This window comes from Pinus tabuliformis, chromosome 3_2, assembly GCF_031772625.1.
Source record: "Pinus tabuliformis cultivar Carrire ecotype Pingquan chromosome 3_2, CPIR1, whole genome shotgun sequence".
NCBI lineage: Eukaryota > Viridiplantae > Streptophyta > Pinopsida > Pinales > Pinaceae > Pinus > Pinus tabuliformis.
The window spans coordinates 347,640,026-347,667,189 of record NC_142302.1 but is presented as its reverse complement, the minus strand read 5'-3'; the positions used below and the strand labels follow the sequence as shown (position 1 = coordinate 347,667,189).

Genomic DNA, 27,164 nt, shown 5'->3' with positions numbered 1-27,164 from the left:
TCATTTACTCCTCTTTCAAAGTATAGTCTAGAATGTTACAAATGTGATAATCTAGGCCATGAAGCACAAAATTTCCCATTAAAACCTAGAGAAAGAATCTAGAAAATAAAGACTGAAGAATCTACTCCTAAGAAATGTGGTCTAGTTATGTATGCTCATAATAAGGAAATTCAATGGTTTGTAGGGAGTGGATGTTATAGACATATGAAAGGTGACCAGAAGAAGTTCATCTCATTGAGCAAAGAAAAAGATGGAAATGTGGCCTTCAGAGATAATGAATCTACTAAAATTGTTGGAACAAGCATAGTAAGTCTCAACAATGGCAAGGCCAAAGCACAAATGTTCTATATGTTGAAGGCGTCAAGCATAAACTTTTGAGTATCAACCAAACATGTGATGAAAGAAACAATCTCATTTTTTGTGCCAAAGACTGTGAAATAAGGAGATCATTTTCAGGAAAAATAGTAGGAAAAGGAACCAAAACAATGAATAATATATACATTCTCAGTGAAATTCAAGAAGACAGGTGTTACATGAGTCAATCAAATGAAATTTGGCTATAGCACAAATGTATGGGACATCTAAGCTTTGATAACTTGGTGAATATCATAAAAAATAAAGCAGTAAGAGATATCCCCAAAATCTCAAAACCAACAAATGTTATTTGTGTACCATGTCAACATGGAAAGAAAACTAGGACCAGTTTCAATTCAAAGGAATATTCAACATCCATGCCTCTGGAAATTGTACATACATATTTTGTGTGGTCCAACTAAAACTCTAGCTCTGCAAGGAGAAAGGAACTTTATGTTATTTATAGATGATTATACTAGAATTCTTTGGGTATATTTCCTTAGATAAAAGTCAAAAGCACTAGATTCATTTGAAAATTTCAAAGCAACAGTTGAAAATGAAATCGAGTGGAAGATCAAATGCTTAAGATCAGTGTTAGGATATTCCGACACATAGGAAATAGTTAAGTACAACTTGGTCTAGTGTAGAGTTAGGTATAGAGTTAGGTAAAGTGTGTTTCTTTACCGTTGTACATTTTGTAACTTACAATCCGACGGTTACGATATGTAGTGATCCGACGGTTCATTCTCTCCTCGGTATTACCGACACTTGATCCGTGGCTTGACACCCGATTGGTCCATGAATTCTATTTAAAGCGCATGGAGGGTCATTTGTAGGGTAATCCGTGCATGAGAGAAACATATGTAAATTTTCATTCTTTTATTAATAAATTGCCTGAAGTGGCCGCGTTGGCTCAGGCCGTGGACTGTTTCCCTCTTTGAGGGTTTTAACCACGTCAAAATACTGGTGTATTGATCTGCGATCTGGTTGTGAGCGGTGTCCTTTTGGTGTTCTGTCTGAGGAACTTACCCTATAAATTCCTACATGGTATCAGAGCTATTTGAGGGCCGCGTCCGTTGGTGATCCAAATCTGAAGCCGGTAGAACTGCATCCGACTGCCGTTTCCTAGATCTGCTATTTCTGACTGCTTTCGGGCCGAGAGGACTGCTCTGTTGTGTTCGGAGCATTTGTTCCAGTGAGGAACCCCTTTCGTTTCACGCGAAAAGGTTTCTGGTAGCCCTAGCTACGTCATTTTTAAGATCTGGAGGTATACAGTGTTCATTTGCAGTTTACTGTTATTTTCTCTCTGTTTATTTCGGTTTCGGTTTATTTAGCCTTTTTATTACCGGATCTATACCTTTCATTTCTGCGTATGCTCTTTGCCCTGCGACTCTCTGCGATCTGGGCAAATCAGAAACAGAAAGGAAGGAATTTTCTCATGCGTATGCTCTTTTCCCTGCGCCTTAGGGTGATCTCAGAAAATCAGAAACATTGAGAAAAATATTTAGTTTCCGGCCAAAGCTAATTTTGAGCCGCAAGGTTCATCTTTGAAAATATTTAGTTTTTCGGCTAAAGCTAACTTCGAGCCATAAGGTTCGTTTTCTATGCATGTCCGTGTTGGGTTTTGTGTTTTGTGTTTTGTAGGGAAAAAGAGCTTTCTCAAGGCAAGCTCCTCGGGCTTGGTATGCCAAAATGGATAGCTTTCTTTTAGAATCTGGCTTTTCTAGGTGTCATTCTGACAATATTGTCTACACCAAGAAAGTGGGCAACTCTCTTATCATCCTTGTTCTTTATGTTGATGATCTTATCCTTACTGGTAGTGATCCCAACCTTATAAACCATGTGAAGTCTAGCCTTAAAAGGAAATTTGAAATGACAGACTTAGGACACTTACACTATTTTCTTGGCCTTCAAGTCTTGCAATCTAAGGAGGGTATTTCCCTTTCCCAGTCCAAGTATGCTTGTGATATTCTACGTCATTTTCACATGGAAGACTGTAAGCCAGCCCCTTCTCCCTTTCAGTCTGGAGTCAAACTTTCAGTCACTTGTACTTCTCCTGAAGTTGATGCTACATTATACTGTCAACTTGTAGGAAAACTCTTGTATCTAACTCATACTCGTCCTGACCTTTCCTTTGCTGTTGGCCTTGTTGCTCGGTTCATGCAAAACCCCCGTGAAAGTCATTGGAAAGCAGCTAAAAGAATACTTCGTTATGTTCGAGGTACAGTTCAGTTTGGGATTCATTATAGTGCCGAAGCATCTCCTCTATTGGTTGGTTTCACTGATTCTGATTGGGCTGGTGACCCTGATGATCGGAAGTCTACTGCCGGTTATGTGTTCACTCTTGGTTCAGGACCTATTACATGGGCTTGTAAGAAACAAGTTGCCATTTCTCTTTCATCAGCAGAAGTAGAGTATCGTGGTGCCGTAGAAGCTAGTAAGGAAGCCTTGTGGCTTCGTCAGATCCTGTCAGAGTTTGGCTTTCCGCAGCAGCATCCGACTACACTTTGGTGTGATAATCAAAGTGCCATTCAGCTATGCAAATATCTAGTCCAACATCAGCGCAGCAAACACATTGAGCTGCACATGCACTTCATCAGAAAGCTCATTCACGACCATGTTCTTGAAGTGAAATATTGTTCAACAGATGATCAAGTTGCAGACATCTTCACAAAGGCTCTCACAGAGGCGAAGTTCACTAAACTTCGATTTATGGTTGGAGTTCAGGAAGTTGTCACTAAGGGGGGATAGGTTCTAGTGCCTCCTTCCTTCTCCTATTGTGTCATATTTGTAAATCCTTCAATCCTATCCCAAGTTGTTCTTAAGGGGGGATGTTAGGATATTCCGACACATAGGAAATAGTTAAGTACAACTTGGTCTAGTGTAGAGTTAGGTATAGAGTTAGGTAAAGTGTGTTTCTTTACCGTTGTACATTTTGTAACTTACAATCCAACGGTCACGATATGTAGTGATCTGACGGTTCATTCTCTCGTCGGTATTACCGACACTTGATCCGTGGCTTGACACCCGATTGGTTCATGAATTCTATTTAAATCACATGGAGGGTCATTTGTAGGGTAATCCGTGCATGAGAGAAACATATGTAAATTTTCATTCTTTTATTAATAAATTGCCTAAAGTGGCCGCGTTGGCTCATGCCGTGGACTGTTTCCCTCTTTGAGGGTTTTAACCACGTCAAAATACTGGTGTATTGATCTGCGATCTGGTTGTGAGCGGTGTCCTTTTGGTGTTCTGTCTGAGGAACTTACCCTGTAAATTCCTACAATCAGATAAAGTTGGAGAATTTACCTCATGAGAATTCAATGAGTTATATGAAAAACATGGAATGAAGAGGCAACTCTTTGTTTCTAGGACTCCACAACAAAATGGGCTGGTAGAAAGAGAGAAAAAATTAGTATAGGAGACTGCAAGAACAATGTTATTGGAAGATAACTTACCTGTTAAATTCTAGAAGGAGACAGTTGGGGAAAAAATATACATCCTAAATAGGTCATAACTCCAAGTAAACAATGATAAAATTCCATACAAACTATGGAAAGGAAGACCTACTTTTATGAAACACTTTAGAATATTTGGAAGCAAATGTTGTATGAAGATAATTGACAATTCACTAGGAAAGTTTGATTCTTGCGTCGACATAGGAATTTTTCTTGGATACTCATTAAGAAGAAAGGCCAACAAATGCTACAAAAATCATCTTCGAAAGGTGGTAGAAATCATTGATGTAAAGATAGATGAGACTCTTCTCAAAAAATAAGCAGATCTAACAAATGAAGAAGACCTTATTCTTACAAATCAGGAAGAAGGTGTAGCAAAAGAAGAGCATGAGCCGAAAGATACAAAAGAGGAACGAACTCAAACACCATCCAAGACAACATTCAAATGTGTATAGAAGCACCATCCAAAGGACCATATTATAGGAGATATGGACACAAGAATACAAACAAACAAAAAAATGACGAACACACCAAAAAGAAGTGATATCGTCTTGTTGTCCTAAATAGAACCAAGGGATTTCATGCAATAAAGGATCCACATTGGATATAATATATGGAAGAGGAGATGAACCAAATTGAAAAGAATGGAACATGGGAATTTGTACCTCGTCCAAAGGATAATAATGTCATAGGAACTAAGTGTGTGTTCAAGAAAAAAATGAATGAAGATGTACACATCATCGTAAACATGACAAGATTGGTATGGAAGGGGTATACTCGGGTATACTCAAATTGAAGGAATTGAGTTTGAAGAGAACTTCAATCTAGTTTCTAGACTAGAGGCCATAAGGAATTTTTTAGCATTTTCATATTCAAAAGGCTTTAAATTCTATTAGATGGATGTAAAGTCAACCTTTCTAAATGGTGACTTAAAAGAAGAAGTATACATGGAACAAACATAAGGGTTTGACTTGTCAGATTATAAAGACTTCATATGAAAATTGAAGAAGTTCTTGTATGGATTAAGACAAGCTCCAAGAGCCTAGTATGCTAGACTTGATCATTATCTTCAACAACAAGAGGTCAAGAGAGGAGTTGCAGGAAACAACCTTTACATGAACACAGAAAAATACAATCTTCTAATCACACTAGTATACGTGGATGATCTGATTTTTGGTAGAAATAATGATGAATTGAGTCATAAATTTTCCCAATATATGTCAAAAGAATTTGAAATGTCAATGATTGGATATTTGTATTTCTTTCTTGGACTTTAAGTAAATCAAACTAATATTGGAATGTTCATATCACAAACAAAATACCTCAAGGAATGCTTAAGCGATTTGGGATAGAAGAATGTACTGTTGTAAGCACACCTATGATCATATGTTGCAAACTGAGCAAGGCCAATGAATCTCCTATAGTAGATGCAACTCTTTATAAATCAATTATTTAAGGTCATTTATATTTGACAACTTCAAGACTAAACATCATGCAGGTAGTAGGTATGGTGGAAAGGTTTCAGTCAGCCCCTAAGGAATCTCACATGCAAGCGTAAAAAGGATATTCAGATATCTAAAAGGCACCCCTGATTTTGAACTATGGTATCCTAAGAGCGCAAATATTATCTTCAAAACATACACCAATGCAGACTGGGTAGGAAGCATTGATGACAGAAAGAGCACTAGTGGAAATGAAATTTTATTAGGAGATTGGTTTGTATCTTGATTGAGCAAGAAACAATCATCCATATCTCTTTCCATAGTTGAAGCCAAATATATTGCAGAAACTAACTGTTGTACACAAATACTTTGGATGAAGGAAGCCTTAAAAGATGTCAAAATAAAACTAAATCAACCCATTAGTATCTTCTGTGACAATACTAATGCAATAAGTCTCTCAAGAAACCTAGTCATGCACTAAAAAACAAAACATATTCTAATCAAGTACCACATTCTTCGAGAATGGGTTGTTGATCAAAACATGAAAATGGAATATGTTAGCATGAAGGAACATGTTACAGACATATTCACTAAACCTCTACCTCGAGAAGCATTTGAATACCTTCATCAAAAGATGGGTCTCATCTCTCTTCCATCCCCGTAAAACATCCCTTTGATATTGATGTTAAAGGGGAAATAACATAAAAAATGGAACTTGAGGAATGTTGCCATCAATAACAAAGTGGGATACTTTTGAGAAAATAATTGTTATTAATGTCAAAGGATGTCCAGATGAAGAGGATAATAGCATAGGATTAAATATCACTTTAATCCCTTTCCAACAAGGTATAACATGCGTCATAACTCCTCTCCATTGAAGAGAGAGATATATTTTCCATGTAAAAAAAACATTAATTTTATCCCCTATCAAGTTGACCCTACTTGAAGACAAGTTTGCTCTATTTGGGTGACTTGTTTTGTATATATAAGAGAGTCTTCTCCTCCATTTGAGCACCAACTAGAACAAGGAAGAAGAAGTAGAATTCAAACCCGAGGAAGAAAGTGAAGAGGTTCATATCTCATGAACCTAGGAGTAGATTGAAGAAAGGGTTTCATGGTTTCTATTTTTGTTATGGATTAAGGGTTTTGGGAGGGTTTTTGGATCATATTGTGGAGTAGAATTTGACATCTTTATAACTCATATTTTGGCCTCCTTGTAACATAGAATTCATCCTCTTTAGGGGACAAAAATTGGCCTATTTGAAGGTGTAGAACTTGTCCCCATGTGACATAATTCAGCTATGTGATTAGGTGCAAAACTCAACCCGTTGTGATAGAATTTGACCCTGTGATTAGATGCAGTTATCGACCCCACTGTGACCATTGGATTCAGCCTCACATTAACTCAGATTTCTGCCTTGTGGATGACTATTATTAAGGTTCGATTTGATTAGTCTTGAATTCAAGTTGAGACTACGTTTGGAATAAATTTTTGGAGTAGATCTTGGAGACCTTTGGAGTAGCCCTTGGAGACATTTTCGAGCATCCCTTGGAGACATTTTAGACATTTTTTAGTAGACTTTCAACCAAACTTTGATGTGATTTTTGAAGAGTCTTTGAAGTAATATTTGAAGAGTTTTTGGAGCAAGACCTAAAGAAAAGAATCCTTGATCAACCTTTTGAATGGAATTTGAAGCAATCTTAAAGCAATCTTGAAGGCATCCTTAGAACAACCTTTGGAGACACCTTGAAGGAAGTATTTTGGAACTATTTTCATAAAATTTTGAAGTGTATTTGAAGTATTTATAAAGATTTGAGCCTAAGAGGATTGATTTCCCCATATAGATCAGGTTTGCGCCTAAATTTGCTTAAGAGGAATGGTGTCCTCATTCAAGGTTGGGGCCTTGTAGAATTAAATTATTTGTAAAGGTTGGATCCATAATTTGAGGAATTGTGTCCTCATAAGTTGAGCAATATTTATATAAATTATTTTTTATTTTATTTGTTTTTTTTTCATAACTTGAGCTTCTAATTAAGAAAAATCTTAACTAGCTATTAATCAATTGAAAGAAATAGTGATTCACTCCCCCTCTCAGTATTTCCAACACATCATAATAAAAAGTGTTAGTAGCTTCCTACACTTATTTCTAGGCACAATTCTGAACTTTGGGGCCACAACCACCCCCTCCACTACAGTTGCACATTCGTTGCCAATAGAGGAAATGTAGTAGACAATTGTCATAACACAATCAAGAGACAAGATAATTAACAAACAAAGGAATGGAGAATTCACTACATACTACGGGTAGGGATAAATTGTTGTTTATAAACCATCCCCCTTGATACCAAAGCCACACCAAAATAGTAATATCTAAACAAAAAATATTGATCAACTTAATACATATAAATTGACAATGTAGATGAAGGGAAACATAATTACCCTTGTCAAGCTGACCGTTGGTGAACCAAAGCTTAATTGCTAAAGAACTAGAGGAGGCATCAACCACCCACCAACCCGAGAACCTCTCCCTTGCCAATGACCTGCTTTTTCAAAACCACCAACTCTCCACTCCCACCCTAGACCCCTTGTTTTCCACTGCCTTGAAGGCACTTGTACCCCAAAACAGACTGAGAATCCTGCACAACTAAAGGCCTACTCACCCACACTCCCACCAGAAGGGAAAAAAGTGAAATTCACTGTTGTGAATAACGAGTGTTCCAAGTTTGCCTTTGCCACATTAGAAATTTTCCTATGTGTTCCCTCCTATGGTGGGGACTGATGATTTTCCCCCCTACTTTGGCTCTGAGACCTAGTAGCAATGCTCAAACATAAACACAAAATTGAATTGTCACATACCATGTTTAATTACCTACAAGTGGATCACATACTTGTGCATGCAGGGGCTCGCCATGCCACCCCGTCATTAATGTTTGTCTCATCAATGTGGTGGTGGCCTTGCCCACCAAGCCTTCACCTTACCATGTTATCCACTACCAATGGGGATAAATTATATGATATATTATTTTAATTTAATTTATTTATTTAATTTTAAATTCATATTTTTATATTTTTTCTTAGAAAATTATTGTATTATTTGATTTAAATTATTTATTATTATTTTAATAAATGTTTTTTTTACTAACTTATTTTATAATTTTGTTTGTTACGATGCTTTTTTATAGTCATGATTTTAAAAGAATTGCAATTTTAAGCTTGAAAAAAAATGAATGTGTTATTTGTAACCATCTGTTTTAATATGAGAATGATTTTGAAGTTTCATTAGCAACATTAGTAATTCTCAAGCTACATTTTCAAACAAGTATTTTTAATTGTGGGAAAAAGAGAGAGTTATTGATAGGACTATGTTCACTTGGGAGATTGATTTTAAGGTTTTTGTTTAGAATGATATTAGCTAACGAGATTACGATTTCAAACAAAATATGATTTTAACTCTAGGAAAATAGAGGTAATGTTGATTCTAGGGCCAATTTTAAAATTTTTGTTTGCAAATTTAAAATAATTTAAATTTATGGTTGAAAAATGTTATAATTCGAGCATCAAAAAGAAGGATGCTACTAGTAGCACTACTTTTCAAATTCATGGGTTGATTTTGGTAGAAAATTATGGGTTTTGAAAGCTTGAGTTCTTGTTTTGAGGTCACAGTTCTTATTAAGTTGGTAACTATGTTTGATGAAATAATTGATACTACAAAGTGAAATAGATTCAAAAAGTTCATTCTTTTTCACTTTAAATATATTTGCATATATATATTGAAGTTAAATGTTTGACAACATGTCATCTATACATACATCTATATCACTCTTTCTATATTTGAGTGATATTTTCATCAAAACACAATGTTATCTTTCTCAATATAATTTATAAAAACTACCATTCAAAATCCCAAATTTCAAATAGATTTATAAGATTATCTCTCAATCTCCTCAAACCCATGTTTTCTTTTTCTTGTAAATGATCTTCAAGATTCTAAAAGAAAAAGACATATTGTGTGACTAAACACAAAATTTTGTCATAAGTAATAATTTGAGTCAAATTCTAATACTTAAATTCATTAAGTTGTAATGGAATATCAAGCCCTTAAGTTGTAATGGAATATCAAGCCCTTAGCAAATATTCATAATATTATTATATAAAATAGTTTATTTTAAGCAATACCTAAAATATAAAATTAAAGTGGTTATAAACACAAATAATTACGCATTATGATGTATCTTAACCACAAGGTAAGACTTCTCATTTCCTTATATAAATAGGGGTTTACCATCACTCTATATTCAATTATATTTAGTAACTACACTCTTTTTTGTCTCTTAATAGATATGACTTCGGAGAAGTCTTTTTCGAACAATCTAGAATTATAGGCGTAATCTATCATTTGATTTGCATATGTGACCATTTTACTTTTGTGATCCATATATATTTTAGGCTTCTAACAGTTATATTTTTTTCAAATTATTTATATAGAGAAATATATTGATAAGAATAACATGGCAATTCATACTCTATATTAAGTTAAGCACATTCATACTTAATATAATAATGAAACTAATGTTCAGGTTGGGTTTTAAAGATAAAGTTAACTTTGGGGACATGTAAATATGAAGATTTTTAGGTGGATAGAAAGTAAGACATTTCTACTTTTTTGGGCTTGCCAAATTTTTGTAGAGTTTTTAAACACACACATGGGCAGCAACAGAATATGAAAGATAAATCGTAAGAGTTTATTTTTTATTAACAAATGGTATACATTTATAGTACATTATGTGACCCTTGGGTTCCACATCCCAAGGTCTCTTGGACTTCCTTAGTCTATTTTGCTTCCACACTAACCCATAGAGGATTAGGTGTCCAACATTCCCCCCCTTAATCCGAAGGGTTATGTATGAGTCCAAGAAGAGAGTTGTAATACAAAATGTGCAAAAATGCATGGCAACACTAGGCTGAATGTGTTCTCTGAAATGTTGGTATAAAGGGTGGTGGTTTAAAGATGACCACCAACACTGGAACGCTTAGTGCAGTTCCCGGAACTCTTCCAAGTCTGGCTTGAAGCTCAAGTATTCTTCTAGTGGAAGTGCTCCTAGTGTTTTGAAGAGGGAAACCTTCAACCAATAAAGGGAGGTCTCACCCTACATAAAAGGGAGAACTTCAACCTGAAAAGGGAAGTCTCAACCTGTGATGGTATAAGGATGACCAACAACTCTGTAATGCTTAATGCAATTCCTGGAACTCTTCCAAAACTGGCAAGAAGCAGAAGCCTTATGCTAGAGGAAGTGTCCCCAATTCTATTCCTGGAATTCTTCTGAAACTGGCAAGAAGTTGAAGTCTTCTACTAGAGGAAGTGTCCCAGATTACCAACTGAAGGCATGCTCACAGGCATCTTTGTCTCTGGCTACAACTCTAAATCTGGTATGGCAAGTTGTGGCTCAGGCTCGCTTGATGTGGTTTTGAAGCTTGTAGATGACCATCATTTCCCCCCCCTATCAGATACAAGTCGAGATGATGGAGAAAACTCAACTGCAAGACTGTTCAATATTCTTGAACAAGTTCTAACATGTGACTGAAATATCTTCTTGGTTGTTGATGCCCATTGCCAAGAAGCGATCCATCCAAGATGAATCTCTATTCTTGCAAGAGACTTGTTTCTGAAGCATTTGTTTGAAGAATTACTGGTTTTATGACAGTGCTTACATGGATGAAGATCAAAATAGTTATCTTTCATATGGCCAACTCAGTCACAGTGTTGGCATTTCACAATCTGTTGTGGCTGCCGCGGAAGAGAATGAGAATCTGAAATAGTTGAAGGTGAACTGTCATGAGGAGCAGGTGAAGATGAACCGTCCTGAAGAAATCTAGCACTTTGAAATTGGATTGGTTTGGAGTAGTCTGGAATATGAAAGGACACGTCCTTGTCATATCCAAGACCAATTCTGTGTTTGTTGTGGACAAGCTCTTCCCAAGGTCTGATGATGGGCTTGGGAAGTGCAAGCTGAACTTCTGCATCTGCATGTAACCTTGCTGCTTTATGGGAGTTTGTTTCAATCTTCTGAACAGAAACAAGTTTAGAATGACTTCTCTGTTTTAATTCTTCTTGTTGTAGCCGAGATTCGAGCTGCAAAAAATCAATTTTCTCTTGTGCATTTTGTAGACAAACCTGAATGTCTGTGAGAGAAACTTTGCTGACTTTTAATGTATCATGAGTAGTAGACAATATCAAAGTTTTGAGGAACTCTAATACTTCATTGATTCTGGCCATTTTTTTTCAATGTTAGAATTACACCTTAAAAAACTGATCACAACTACTACTCAATGCAGAAAAGTAATACCCACTCACATTACACAACAATATCCTTTATAAATGTGCAACAAATGATCAGTGTGCAACTAGCAAGAACCAATTACAATCCATTACATAAAAATAAGAGTTTACTCATGACCAGCACTATGTTCTGACAATACAACCGACTAAACTTTTCTCCACAAAAGACTACTTTTATTTGTCAAAACAATCATTGCCTTTATACAACCCACCAAACTCTTATGCAGCAGTCGAAGTAAAAAGGAATTAATGCATATATATGTAGACAAAAACTATAATGAGTTTTAAATACAATGCCACAACTGGGGCAGCAGCAACTGCAAACTTGCTTGGATCCTTCAAATATTCCTTCACTTTCTCGACTAATGGAAAAGAATAGTCAAGTTCAATAGCAACAGCTAATACATTCTTGTAACCATTGATGATAGCATGTGACATAGTTGCAATTGTAGGATAACAATATTTTCTCCACGAAGTGAAACAATTGATCTTCAGTTCATCAGCGAGCAATGAAACAATACTCATATATACACCACGGCCTCGTGGGTTTCACATAACCAACACATCCTCTTCTGAAATAGTGACCACGTTCAGAAAAGTCATGCAATTGTTGGGGAGCTCCAGTTCCAGTTCCAGCCCAATGCTTGTAGAGAAGCCACAGCAGTCTATTGGAGAGAAAGAGATGTCACACTTACCTGAGCCAATAAGCACTGGAGGTAGCTTAAAACGATCCTCCTCAAGCAAGGAATCTGTTGTTGTTCATGGTCATATTGTTGCTGCTTTACCCATGATCAAGTCCAGTGAAACTGCAGAAAGCTCCGAAAGGGAATCATCATCTAGTATTAGAGATCGAATTGAAACCTCAAAGCAAAATAAATCCCTGCCCAAATGGACCATGAAGGTAGATGCAATTAGTACTGAAGCAGGGCATGATGTACCGCTAGACAATGGCCATACATGGCAAAAATATGGGCAAAAAGATATTCTAGGCTCTCAACATCCTCGAAGCTATTACAGATGCATGCATAAGTATGATATGGGTTGCCAGGCTAAGAAGTGAGTACAATGATATGATGATTCTCCATGCTTTGAAATCACATATATAGGCTTTCACATCTGCCAAATCAAGCCTCGTCTTCTAGAGCTTCAGAATTCTTATCGAAACCCTGAGATCAACCCTATTGCGCACAATATTCCTGACAATTCTTTCGTCTTTGGTTCTGCCAGCAATACTCAACCTTAACCATTCAACGCATTCAATTTTTGCATTGGAATTTTACACAGTTGAACACGACAACATCACTATCCAGCACTCAGGTATCGACTTCTCCAAAATTAAGCTACTATAGGAAAAAATGGTTCCAAGAGGAACTTCATATTTGTATCACAAACAACCAATGACTCCTTTGAATTTGGTCTCCTCTTGGTCAATAAACAAATACTATTCGACTCTGTTCAATGATACAATCCTTTTCTTATAGACAAAGATAGGAGATGGATAAATACTTTGATGAGTTTGCTACAGCCTATTACAATAATATGACTCACTGATATTTTAATTCTAGAATAAATTATCCAATTCGACATCGTTCCATGGGAGAGCGCAAGGAATTATAGGTTGAATCAAGGGTTAACGCAGAACCACAAATATGACCATAATATATATACCCATATCACTATCGCAGCAAACACAAAGGTCCCCTACCTCATGCGGCTTCACCTATGTGAGCCTGATTTACTGGACCGGTAACGCAAACGCCACATCTGATGTTGACTGTAGGACTTGGAGCAACAACTCGACCCAGTTGTGCTATGACTGCAACTCATGCAAGGTCGGGGTTCTTGCAAACCTGAAGCACGACTGGTGAAAGGTGGCGGCTGTGAATATAGTAATGCTTATCTTCCTCATCATCGTCTACAGTGTCAGGTTGCTGCACCTTCAGGAACAATAGGAGCGATAACAGTTATGGGAAACTAAATCAATATGGGCAGCGTACCAGCAGCGTATTATATGTCATAGCAGATACCAACAGTGTATTATATGTCAGAGCAGAGTAGAGGAGCAACGCTTTTATATGTAAGTGAATAATAGATAGGGAGCAGTGTTTTGGCAGAACATAGGCAGAATAGGGAGTTACAAAGCAGGAGAAAGCCAAAAATGGCACTGGATAAATGACAAAGGTTGCAACTAGAATTTAGTTGAGAAAATATTCATGAAATGCAGAACTGATGGCAGAAATGGCCTGCACAAAAAGGCCATAAAACAAATGGCTCAAAGTAATTATGAAGGGCAGGAATACACCTGCTCTGATACCATGTTAAACACACACATGGGTAGCAACAGAATATGAAAGATAAATCATGAGAGTTTATTTTTTATTAACAAATGATATACATTTATAGTACATTATGTGACCCTTGGGTTCCACATCCCAAGGTCTCTTGGACTTCCTTAGTCTATTCTGCTTCCACACTAAACCATAGAGGATTAGGTGTCCAACAAGAGTCATGTGAGGTTATCTCATATTGTTAGATTTTACTTTGAGTGACAAATGATAGAGTAGAGGCTTGTCCTCTCAATCAAACATATCGTATTTCTATTGACATTACTAGAATTAGGCTTAAAGTACCTCAAAATAAATTAACTCATGAACTTATAATTTTTAATCAACACATCAATAAATTATATGAAAATGAGATTTATATGTTTTACCCAATATTCATCCCCACCCTTTCAATATTTTGATATAATAGGTACACAACAATCTTAATGTTTTTGGATCATAATTTATTGCATCTAAGAAAGTGCATCTCACAACAAACAAAGCCAACTTATAAAGAATTTCTCTAAAGGTTGTGTGAGTATAAACGATACTTACCTAAAGATAATGCATTATCATAAAAATAAATTTATTCTATACCTATGAATTATCGTTGAAACATGTACAATCACTTTCCCCATAGTTGCACCTTATTGGCCAATATTCTTCATATTCCAAGTCAAGCTTCATAATCTTTATGATTTTAAAATTTTAAACTAGTAATTCCATGATCATCAATCGAGATGGGTTTCGTTGAATTTTTCTACAATGATGAACAAAAAAAACCAATTTTTTGATATGTTAGTTACTTCCTAATGATATTTAACAAAATTATCTTATGTCACTTATATCATTGATAAATTTTATACACATAAAATCTCAACAATAATGCAACGAAAATAGTAAGATTATAAAGAGAAAACCAAGCACAATAGAGAGAACAAATTTTCCCTAGGAAACCCAAACTTGGGAGAAAACCTAGCAAATATTCTTCTAGGAGAATATATTTATCCCCTCTGGTCAAAGTCCTTTATGACCTAGCCAAGTCCTCTTGACTTCTTAGGAGAGAATATGCCCTTAGACGATTCACCCATCCAACAAGTAAGAATGAGACTTCAGCAATCAAGCGATGAAAACAATTAGTAGACAAAGGATATACTGGACAAAGAAATTGAGTTGATAAGAAGGTTAATGATGAAAGTGTCTCAAATAAAGACAACATCAATAAAGAAGAGGAGTGACAACAAGAGAAAGACAGTAGCAGACTACGAAAGCAGAACAAGTGGAGCATTACATCATAAGGTATGGATACCTGGTGAACAGCAACAGACAACAGCAGAAATAGAACAATTGACAAGCAAGGACAAATTACAAAATAAAGTTTGGGATCCAGGAGGAAACAATTATGCATACTTATGACCAGGTGGTCATGAATTTTCTTACATTGCGAGTCTAATGCAAGAGCATCCAGCTCAATATTATCATTGTATTTTAGTAGAAATAAGGGGTCTTGTGTTTCAAGGAAGTTGTTTTCCTAAGTTGAATTTATGTAATTATTTAATATTTTGGGTGATTTTAATGAGAGTAGGAATTAATTGAATATTGTGAGGCTTTATTGTAAATGTTCTTGAATGTAGGAGAACATGAGAGATTTAGGATAGTTGAGGGATGAGAGGATTGAGAATTGATTGTAAAATCCTAGATTAGGAGTCAGTTCATGATTTTGTGGATTTGAGAGAATCCTTAGAGATGAGAAAGGGATTTTAGGATTTTGTTGAGGGATTTAGGGATCTAAACAAGAAAGTGGTTTTAGAACCCCATTGTATAAATGTAACCCTAAAAGACATGAACAGAGGTTGGAGAGGTTGAATAGGAAAATAGAGAGCAGATTGGTGTTGTAAGCCTACAGGAAGAATAGGAAATAGAGGCCACTGATATTGGAAATCATGCCAGAAAGATAGCAATCTCAGTTGTAATTCATTGTTGTAATTATAAAGATACAGAGATTAATTAAAATCCTGGTAAGTGCGTGATTAAGTATTGAATGACAAATTGAATATAATAGAGTAGTGCATATATAAACTTATGCAGGTGAAGTGTAGTGAATGCAAGAGGTAGGGTCGAAGCAAGACATAGAGAGGTGGAGTTTAGCGAATACACAGAGAAGAGGAGCGAATTAGAGATTCGTAATGGATCCTTGAATCCATTGAAGGAAGGAGAAATCATTTGTGACGACATAAATCAAAGGAGTATGAGAGATTAAGCAGAAAGGAGTCACAGTGGAACTACAAAGGTGGAAGACCAGAACCTTTGAAATAAACCGGAAACACAGAAACCTTAAGAAATGGAGTAAAATTCAAGTGAAGCTGAAGAGCGAAGAAATTAAGTATTAATGCTCAGCAGTTGTTGGATCTGGAAGATTAACAGTTGAGATGAGGTCGCATTGGCAGAGGACTGGCAGAGTTATTGAACCGAGCCTTGGGGGATTGTGATGAGCGAGCGTCAATTGATCGTGGACCGTTGGATTTTGACCAAATCAACGGTCACGATTTAAATCGCAATCAGAAATCAGAGAGATCAAGGGGCTGGCAATAATGGAATGCAATATCACCGATAGCAATAAATCAGCGATCAGAATTTGGAATGATCGGGACCGAAGAGGAATGTGACATGCGATCAGCGGACCCAAAAGATATTTGGAAAAGATGTGCATGAAGGCAAGGGAGATCAGATTCTAATCTGACAGTCAAGCAACCAAAGTACATCTCGGAGAATGGAGAAGAACAGTTAAGTTCTTAGAGGCAGGTAAGGCAGAAGTAAGCAGAGATTGTAGAAATAGAAATAATCCGCAACGAAGTTTTGGAGAATGGAGATTCACTGGGATGTGAAGGGTGAATAGAGAAATCAGGCAGGTATTGTTTTATTTAATTCTAATTTGAGTTTGCTGACAAAGGAATAGGTTAAATATTGATGGTTGCAGCTAATCAAGTATCTCAACAAAAGGAGATTAAGAAGAAGTAATGAAAGAAAATGTTAATGATTATGAGTGGAAGAAAAATCAGCAAGAAGGAATTGTTACTGATAGCTAAGCTTTCTATACATGCCTTGGCTCAACTATAAATTGGTTCAGGGTGCTCACTGTAAAACAAATTGATGGCTTGTTTTTAACCAGGTTCATCAAGGATCTAATCAAATGCATATACATTTTTGGATCCACAAAATCAAAATCTGAGGTAGAATCAAACAGTTTCATCATATTGGTCACCATCGGTGTAACCATTGACTTGCAGTCCATCATATCAAATTTCCTTAAAAAAACTGGATAATGTTCTTCCTCTGACCTAGGAAGATTTCATCTAGTTTTTGATACACCTTCAATCCCAAGAAATAGTGTAATTGGATAAGATCCTTCATATCAAACTTCTAAAGCTAACTCTTTTTGACACTGAAGTATATCCATCTGAGTTAATCCAGGTTTCTTCCTCTATCTCACAGGAAAGTTCTTCTACAACTTTTTCTCCCTCTATTACGTAAGCAAATCCTTCTGCTATTGTTGCTTCCTATATCATGTAAGTGAGTCCTTATGTTATTGTTCCTCCCTCAAGACTAGAATCTCTAATAATCATATGGTATGATCCTGGATGTCTTAACAATCTGTCAATATTTCTCCTCAAACATCAAACATTCTTGCTGAGTCTATGCTTGAGTCGAAGAATTTTTCCATTTAGTGACTGGAGAAAAAACCTTCTCATAGTCCACTTCCTCTTATTGATAGAAACATCTTGTCACAAGCCTTATTTTATTCTTCCTAATGTTTTGATCTGCTATGAGAATCATTACCTTGGCAGCCTTCACGATGTACATGCAAACCTCATTCAAGAGGCCATGGAAGAAACAATCATGACCAAGAAAAAAATACAAAGATAAGAGGATGACCAAAGGAATAATAATAATAATAATAATAATAATAATAATCATGGGATAAAGATATGAAGTACTTATCTTTTGATTAAGAAAGAAACTGTTGAGGGTTGTAGGAAATTGTCAACTCCCTCTTGATCCATACCTCCTTGCAGAAATAAATGAATTCAATTTGCAATCTCATCAAGTTTGGATTTCTTTGTCTTCTTCTTAGGTGGATGCTCATCCTTGTCCTTAACATAAATTATTGATGCATACTTCCTTTTATTGCATGAACTATAAGGGATAGGGTTTTTACATCATGCAGATTCATCGAGCTATCTAGCCATACCCAAGGCTCAACAACAAGATAGCATCAATACCAAGTCATTACCCAAAGCAACGTATTTATTATATTTCTTCCACTGGCATGAGGATGGAGCTCTATCATAAAATAATAAAGATGCCCAACAATGATGCCCATAAGATCCATAAGTAGTCGAGAACCAAAAATCACTTTCAAGGCTAACATTACCCAAGGAAAATAGAAACCATTGAGTGCAAATATGCCAAATATGTTGACATGTGCATTTGGATACTCCCTTGAAAACTGTATACAAGCATGAAAACCAAGGATATTCCCAGAAATGGTGAACTCAAAGTTAGAATAGAGGAAAATACAACAAGAGACAATGTTGCAAACATCATCATCCACCAAAAAAATCGTTTGTTTATCGAATTATCCTTTTTCGAACTGTACACCATACCTTGCTATTAATAATAGGTGAATGATAAAATTGATAGAAAGAAAAGGACCCAAAAAAAAGAATTTGTTAACAAGCCTCCATATCTATAATTTCTTAACCGATAGATTGTAATCCAGATAAAAATAATATGGATTAATCAATCCCAACTAAAAGTTGTGGTAGTTAGAAGGTAAAGGGTTCCATATGCCTTTCTTACTAGAGAAAGTGAATTTTAGTAGTTTGTAGGGGAAGACATTTTGTAGTCGTCTATGTATGACACTTCTCGCAAAGTTGGATCCCAATCAAATAATCACCCATTGTAAACTTATGTCCATAATATTCTAGTAGATGTGAATGTTTTTTTAAAATATGAACAACGAATACCCTCATGGAAAATAATAAGTCACCTCTTACCTTTGTCTCACATTTAAAAATTAGTTTAGGTCGTAATATTCACAAAACTTTTTTCTGATTTAAACATGAAAGATTGCAATGAGCCATCACACAATCCCTAGGGCAACACCCTTGCTAGATGCTACAACAACCCTAATCCATTGTCTCCTTAACTTGGCCTGCTACAACACTTCTGTTCTAGTCTTTTATACCCTCGACCTAACCTCATCTCATCTTTTTCAACATCAACCAACCTATTTCTTGATCCTTGAGGCCCTAACATGGCCTTATAGATCCCTGTTCTGACTTTGGTTCACTTCTAATAACCTCGGCCTCACTTAAATAAACCTCAACCAAGCCTATTTATCACCATCGAGCTGCTACAGCATGTGGCCCTCAGCCCTGTGGTCTTAACCAACATTCAGAAATACCTAGAATGATCCTCCACAAACTTGGCTCTCTAACTGTTGAACAAATTCTTGACTCAACCTTCTTGAAAAATTGCAACTTCTCTCTAGGATATGTGGCCTTCTTGGACATAACTTGGCCTCCTCTATGGCTCTTTTACTCCAAACATGAAATCATTCTCATTGACTTTAGGGGCTGCTATCTCAACAAAGATTAGTTACCATGTTGAATTTCTCTACAATGATGAACAATAGAAACCAATTTTTTATTCTGATAATCACTTCCTAATGGTCTTTAACCAAATTATCTTATGTCACTTATATCATTGATCAATTATGCACAAAAAATATCAATAGTAATGCAACAAAAATATTAATATCATAGAGAGGCAACCAAGCACAATAAAGACAACAAATTTTCCCTAGGAAACCCAAACTTGGGAGAAAACCCAACAACTCTTCTTCTAGGAGAAATTTTCTTTACCAAGGTTTACAAATCCAAATTGTCTATAAATTTGTACCAAAAATCCAAGTCCAAACTTTAGCCAAAATTGTCCTCTATCTGTTGACCCCACATGTGGCTTTTATAGAAGAGAGATGATGATGATGACTGATCAAATTAAGTTCGCATCATCTATATATATATACAAGTCGAATGGGCACATTTACCCCAAGGGACACACCCTTTCAGGGTGGGTTTGACATGTACCTTTTGAGCCTACATGAAACCCAAAAATAAATTTATTTTAATTTAATTTCCATAATTCTGCTAGGCCAACTTAGGAGACCTCTTATCATGAAGGAATACCTCTCAATGCTACACAAAAATCAATAGGTTCAAGAATAACGGATGTGTTCTAATGTAGTCTCATACTGATGGAATGTAATGATTTTTAAAACCAAGTAGTTTTCTAGATTGAATAATTATCTTGAAATTATGTTGCAGGGTACCTATAATTTGTTTAGCCATGAGTAGTTTTTTTCCAAACATCCTCTTCTAATTGTCACCTGGAAAATAAGTGTCAGGGAGGCAAGTTAGAATTTCATCTGTGGACTAGATAAATCTGCCAAGAAATCATGTACTAACACTCTCCACATTAAAATCATGACTACAATTATACTATTTTTGGTCTCCATTGGACATGATTGATGAAGATTGTAAGAAGCTGAGATGAATTGATGTAAAGATCAAAAGGAGGCATTTATTCATAATATAAATATTGAAAAAACCACCTATGACTATGCAAATTGACATCTTTTCAAATAATTAGCATTCTCCAAATGTTTACAAATACCAACAAATGCGTTGCATTTGATCTTGGTCAGGTGTATTCCCTGTGGTTGTAATCATCATGGAAAAGGTCATTTCTCCATTGATACCATCAACACTAGTATTTTCACTCATTCAACTATTGAGATCCACAAGAGGATTGGATGAAATGGAACAAATCGATAAAGAAACATAATGCATGTTAAATGAACAAACTAGTAAAACTTTATTGTTCTTGAAATTTAATGCACATTGAATAAACGAACCTTTGACCAACAAGCCTAATGTTCAAACATTAATCATGTGACCAATATTGTGAGAAGATGGACTATATTTTATAGATGTAGGTTTTATTATAAAGGGATAACTTATTTGGGTATGTTGGTTTAGGTCATGTAAGTTTATAAGAGTGTTCTTTACCACCACAAAACATTATCACCAATGAAGATCACATATAAGAGTTTAATTTGGTTGGTTATTTCATTCAACAAAAGAATATTCTATCTTTATGCCCATAATTCATAGATAGGAAAAAATTTACCCTCCAACTCAAGTTGTAAATTGCCTCTTCCCTTTGCAAAATTATTTTTATTTTTACCCAATATGGCTAATTCTAATTTATATATGTCTTCTATAAACTCCACAAACCAAACATATATGTTAATTATGTGCTTCGATGCTCCCCAATCAAAATACCAAGTTGAAAATTTGACTTTGAGAAGCACTAAAGGCATTTAAAAAAAATTAATCATCCTATTTTTTTAGTAATATTGTTTGTTTTCCAATCAACATACCATCCTCCAACTCCTAAGGAAATTATAAAATAATAGTGGAAATAATAAAATAAGATTAGATTACATCATCAAATTTTAGAGGGAAAAAAGAAAAAACTACTTTGCTATTGGGTTCTTTGTATGGTCTTTTGGGTCTTCAATTGGGGCTTACTTCGTTGGGCTGATGTTATTCCCATAATTTTCCAAGGGGTGGTGGTTTCTCTGCAATTTCATAAGTTTATTTTGTGGGCATTCTTGGCTTCAAGTGCTTTGGATGCCTTCACTGGTATTCCTAGGTTATTATGCTTTTGTTGGTTCCTTTCATATTTTAGAGTTGTGTTCTTTATTGTGGGGGAAATAATTGTTCTTGGCGGGAATTTTCATGTCGATCTATTTGTTAACTGAGTTTTCCCATGAGAGTTTAGTTGCCTGATGTCCTTCTGTTGTCCAGAATTGGGGTATCTTCTAGAATTTGGCCTTGTTCAGTGGTGTTGGCAAGACAATTTGTCGACATTGAGGTCAGGTTTGTAAGGGTTAGTGTGTGCTCCATCCTCCTCCTTTGTTGGTCGTGGGTCTTTTTGATGCTTAATGTGCTTTATGGATTCTTCAATCATGCCCCCTCATCAACGAATGGTGATTCAAAGGAGTGGTCTAGGAAACCTTAGCCCCAATTGAACTTGAACCTTTGCTTTTGATTTTGTGGACGGATTCTTCGATCATGCCCCCTCATCAACGAATGGTGATTCAGAGGAGTGGTCTAGGAAAACTTAGCCCCAACTGAACTTGAACCTTTGCTTTTGATTTTGTGGGTTCTTTTTTTGATGTTGTTCCTTTGGAGGTTCAACGAGAAAATCTTCTCACCGAAGGAGGAAGGTTTCATTGTTTCAAATTCGGCCTCTGGGGACCTTACTAATCCCCCTTGTGATCCTAGTGAATATATCGATCCCCTTGTGGATAGTGTTCTAGATCTCACAATTATCCCCTCGGAACAGGAGTAACTACAATTGTCTAATGTTTTTTGTTCCTCTTTTGTGTAATATTCATGTGGAATTGGGTGGATTTTTGGTAGCCTTTAATTAGTCTTTGGTACCAACTTATCTAATGGGAAGCCAAGAAATGGAAATTGGGATTATGTTCAAGAGACCACTCTAAGGTGTGGGGGTTGTTGTAATTCGAGTTTCTCAAAGACTCCTTTTTGGCCACCTACTTCTGAAGTTTATGTTGAATTGGTGGATGTGTGGTGTGGTGCAAAATTGTGATGTTTGTGATTGATTTTTGCATGTTTGTAAGGTGTTTCTGGATGACGGTTCACTCCCTCAATGGCTTGCTCAAGAAAGTAAATCATGTTTTTTTGTGGCGAATTGAGTTGGTTTGGGGTGACCCAGAAGAGGGACGCCTCAATTTTTCTTTTCCATGCATGTATCTGGACAATGTAAATCTCTTTCTTGGTCATGGAGGTGGATGATTTTCTGGTGTATTGCAGTTTGGAAGTTTGTGTGGTTGATGAAAGTGCTCTTCTACACCACCTAGAGTTGGTTTTAGGCTGATTGTGAAATTTTTGCCTTCCTCTTTGTATGGGTACTTTCCAGGTCTTTGTGTTGGCTCTTTAACTATTTTTGTATTGGTTTCGTCTTAGTCTTTGGGTTGTCTAGAATCGTGGACTATGGTGCCATGTTGGTTTTTAGGTTTCTATGGTGGATCTGTGCATATGAGACACAATCTTTTGTTAAAATCTCTCTAATTTTTGTTAGATATCTAGATATAAATATGATGTACATTTCACTTTATTAATATAAAATCTCTTGACGCTACTTAGAAAAAACCTAAAATTATTTAAATTAAAATACTTCAAGTTTCACTTAAAATTATTTCTAACTTATAATATAATAAATGTAAGAGACCTCCCTAAGGTCTGTTAATAGATCTAATTTCTTCTAAATTAAATACGATAAGAGGCTTTAACTTACCTACTTACATGGCTTTTAAACAAATAAAATTTTAACATTTACATTATAATCAACATAAATTAAGGTGAATATTTCATTCTAATTAACTTTACAAGAGTAGTCTATGGAGGAATACCTGTACCGGTGGCTGAAGGAGATACCTTTGTCCTGCTGCTCCTGCTAAACGCTCTTTTTTACGGACCCAACCGGGTTTACCTCCCAGCCAACTAAGAAATAATCCCTAGCCTAGGAAACCTCCACAGGTTCCCTAGCCCTCTAAGCCCAAGTCCAACCAGATATAGTGTGTGTGTCCAAATGAAAGATCCAAACCAAGATAACAATACTTCCCTCCTCTCAACAACCCAAGAAACCTCCACAGGTTCCTAAGGTCTCCAAAAAACACAACAAGCCCAAACAATCACAACCAACCCCCATAATCATAAGTAAGACCCCAACCCCCCTTTTCTTCCTTCCCCCTTCCCTTTTATACCCTCCTTCCCTTCTCCATCTCAACCACCTCTCATTAATGTCATTAACTTCTCATCCATCCTTACAGTTGACTTCTCTTCTCCCAAGTAAGCTGGGAGTACATTTGGAAATGTGACATGAATATAAAATTGGGAATTTAATGGGAAAGGACCATGTCTTCTCCCAAGTAAATCTGAAAAGTACATTTGGGAATGTGAGGTGAATATATATATTGATAGTTAAATGGAGAGGACTATGTCTTCTCCTAAGTAAATGTGAGGGTACATTGGGGAATGTGAGATGTAATTACATGGAGAGGACCATGTCTTCTCCTTAGTAAATGTGAGGGTACATTGGGTAATGTGAAATGAATATATATATTGACAATGAGATGGAGAGGACTATGCCTTCTCCCAAGTAAATGTAAGGGAACATTGGGTAATGTGAAATGAATATATATATATATATATATATATATATATATATAATGAGATGGAGAGGACTATGTCTTCTCCCAAGTAAATGTGAGGGTACATTGGGTAATGTGAAATGAATATATATATTGATAGTGAGATGGAGAGGACTATGTCTTCTCCCAAGTAAATGTGAGGGTACATTGGGGAATGTGAGATGAATACATATATTTTGAAATATTGGAAGGATACCATATCCTACCTAATATTCAATTTGAGAAGGTAAGTGGGGAATTTTGAATAATGGAAATCATGAATTTTATATTATACCAATATTTCTCAATATTTTCAGATAATGTACACATTAACAAAATTTGTAGGATAAGATTTAAGTGGGGCATTACATACACCCCTCCTTCAGAAAACTTCGTCCCGAAGTTAGAATGAAAAGATGCAAGGAGTTTGAATGCATAGCAACCAGAGAGAGTTATAGCAATAAAATTTGATAAGTCCAACAATCACATTTCTTCCAATCAAGAGTCTCCAACTGATATATATCCTCCTATCCTCCTTGGCCTACTTCCGTCCCCACCATATCCGTCCTCTGCTACTTTATCAGTGGCAACGACCATACTAACCACTGATAAAACTGACATGGTGGAAGCGTCGAATACATCAACCTAACTTTCCCAGCAGGAAACTGGAAATCGTCATCACACGTCTAGGGGAGCGTGTCCACCACTGCCCTCCCACGATTCCAGGTTTCGGAGGATACACGGTGGGAAATGCCTCCACCCCTCCTTCAGAACTAGGGTCAATACCCTAATACAGACCACACTACAGAGCTGGTTGGACTTGTCATCGAATAATCCAGTCAGGTTGTCTTGCCACCTGTCATTTGCATTTTACTCATGTCATAAGAGTGCATACCAAGTAGATACCAAATGTAATAGAACAATGTGCATTATACCTTCCCCATGAGATGTCTTGACCTTCCCTCAATGGAAGAGTAGCTCCCGGCTATCATATAGTTCTTTCCCCCTGCGGGTTAGCTCTCATTCATGCATTTATATAACAACAATACATATAATCATCACATTATTAAGTCTAGTGTCCACGTGTCAATTTTGTAGTTCATACTGGAAACAATCATAAGTTCACTGCATCATTCATTAGATAAATCATATCCACTTAACATAGGTAGTTGTCTAAGTCAAAACGGGCATTATAAACGCTCATGTTACATCCTTATGGAACTCCTCAATAATGATTAGAGTTGAAACAGACTCAACTGTCTGTCATGGAAAATAGCATTTGGACCTGGATATGCTATAAGGTGGTACCAAAACCAAAATAATGGCAAGCAACGGATTAGTGCACTATCAATTCCACTAGAAGGTGCTAGTATAATTTTCATGCATATAGTTTCTTTAAAACCTTAGTGAATATAAAATTCTCACTCTTCCAATTTGATGGTTTTTCATCTTCCAAACCAATTAGTTAACCTTGAAAATAAAAGACTCAAAACTTTAGAACTGTTTCCAGCATGATTTTCATTATTATTTTTTTGTAAATTGAGAGAAATGTCCTCCAAATGTCAAAGGTTCAAATTTATTATATATTTATTCATTGTTTACTAGTACTAAACAATTTCATGATATATAATGCAGCTCGCAATATGACCAGACAAATGAGAAATAATTAAACGAATGGAATAATTGCCTATATTAAAGATGTTTTTTAAAGTAGAGTTGATTTTGAAATTTTTGTGTTTATATTTATATAATAATAAGCCATGTTTCCAAACAACTAAGAGGTTGCATGATTATTTTAATGCAAGAACTAAGAAGACATTAGCATAAACTGAACATAATGGTTTTTTGGAATAATATCAATATGATTCCACAATATTCACCATCCAATCAAATCTATACATTTTATGCATATTAATGTTTGTGGAGAAGAGAAGATGAATTTATAGAATCTTCACCATAATATGATGCATGGCCACAACACATAACTTATACAATATCACTAAGATATCGCAGTACATAAATGCCACTGACGAGAGATGACACTTAATTTCATAAGGTTAAAATTTGATTCGATCAAACTAAGGTCCAAGAATCAATGTTGTTTTGTTCAAACTATAAATGACACCCTTGTAACACATACCACATGAAAAATAAATGAATATTGCATAAATTATTATTAAAAAGAAACAGACTAGTTAATTGGTTAGGCATTTTGATTAGGAGAACTAGCAGAGGCATTCAAATCCCACAAAAAAATAAAAAAAACAGTCAGTTTTCATTATATTTTGGACACTGCCCTCTTTCAATCCTCTCTTTATTTATGTTCATGTGACTAAGTCCTCAAGTTAAAATAAAGGAGCTAAGAATTGTACATCAAGCAACAATTTGTGTCCAAGTACAAACAAAAACTGCATCATCTTGATGCCCTCGGATACTCTTTCTTGTGTGAGCCTTCAATTCAAGGGCTTTTCTTAAAAGCTTTCCCAAAGCATCATATTCTTGTCATATCTTCTATAGTCAACTTTGTCTCTTTGCATAATTCTCAAAAATGTTGTACAAGGGAAAACGGCTATAGGCTGGCATGTGACAAGAGCACCCCTCTCCAGTGTGGTAGGTACCTTTATAATATTGGATAAGGGCATGGGTTGTTTGGAATTATTCTCATCATTCTGTTCATACTTCCTATGCTGCATAACAATGTTTTGCTTCCATTAGTACTTAGCTGAACATCCAGTGAGTGGGATGATTTTCATTTCGTACTTGAAAATAAGCCAATCAATTTGAACTCAACCAGGGTAAACTGGTCGTTGGAAGTGACACTCACCCAAAACAATGAGATCCCTTAGAAAGGAAAAACATTTAATTTTATCTTTTCACATTACATCAAGGAATTATTCCAA

General features: G+C 35.9%; 1 pseudogene; it reads right to left on the bottom strand.

Moving 5' to 3' along the window:
* Positions 1 to 13,415: 13,415 nt before the first annotated feature.
* Positions 13,416 to 18,815, bottom strand: LOC149180904 (derlin-1 pseudogene; annotated as a pseudogene).
* Between the last annotated feature and the right edge of the window lie 8,349 nt (positions 18,816 to 27,164).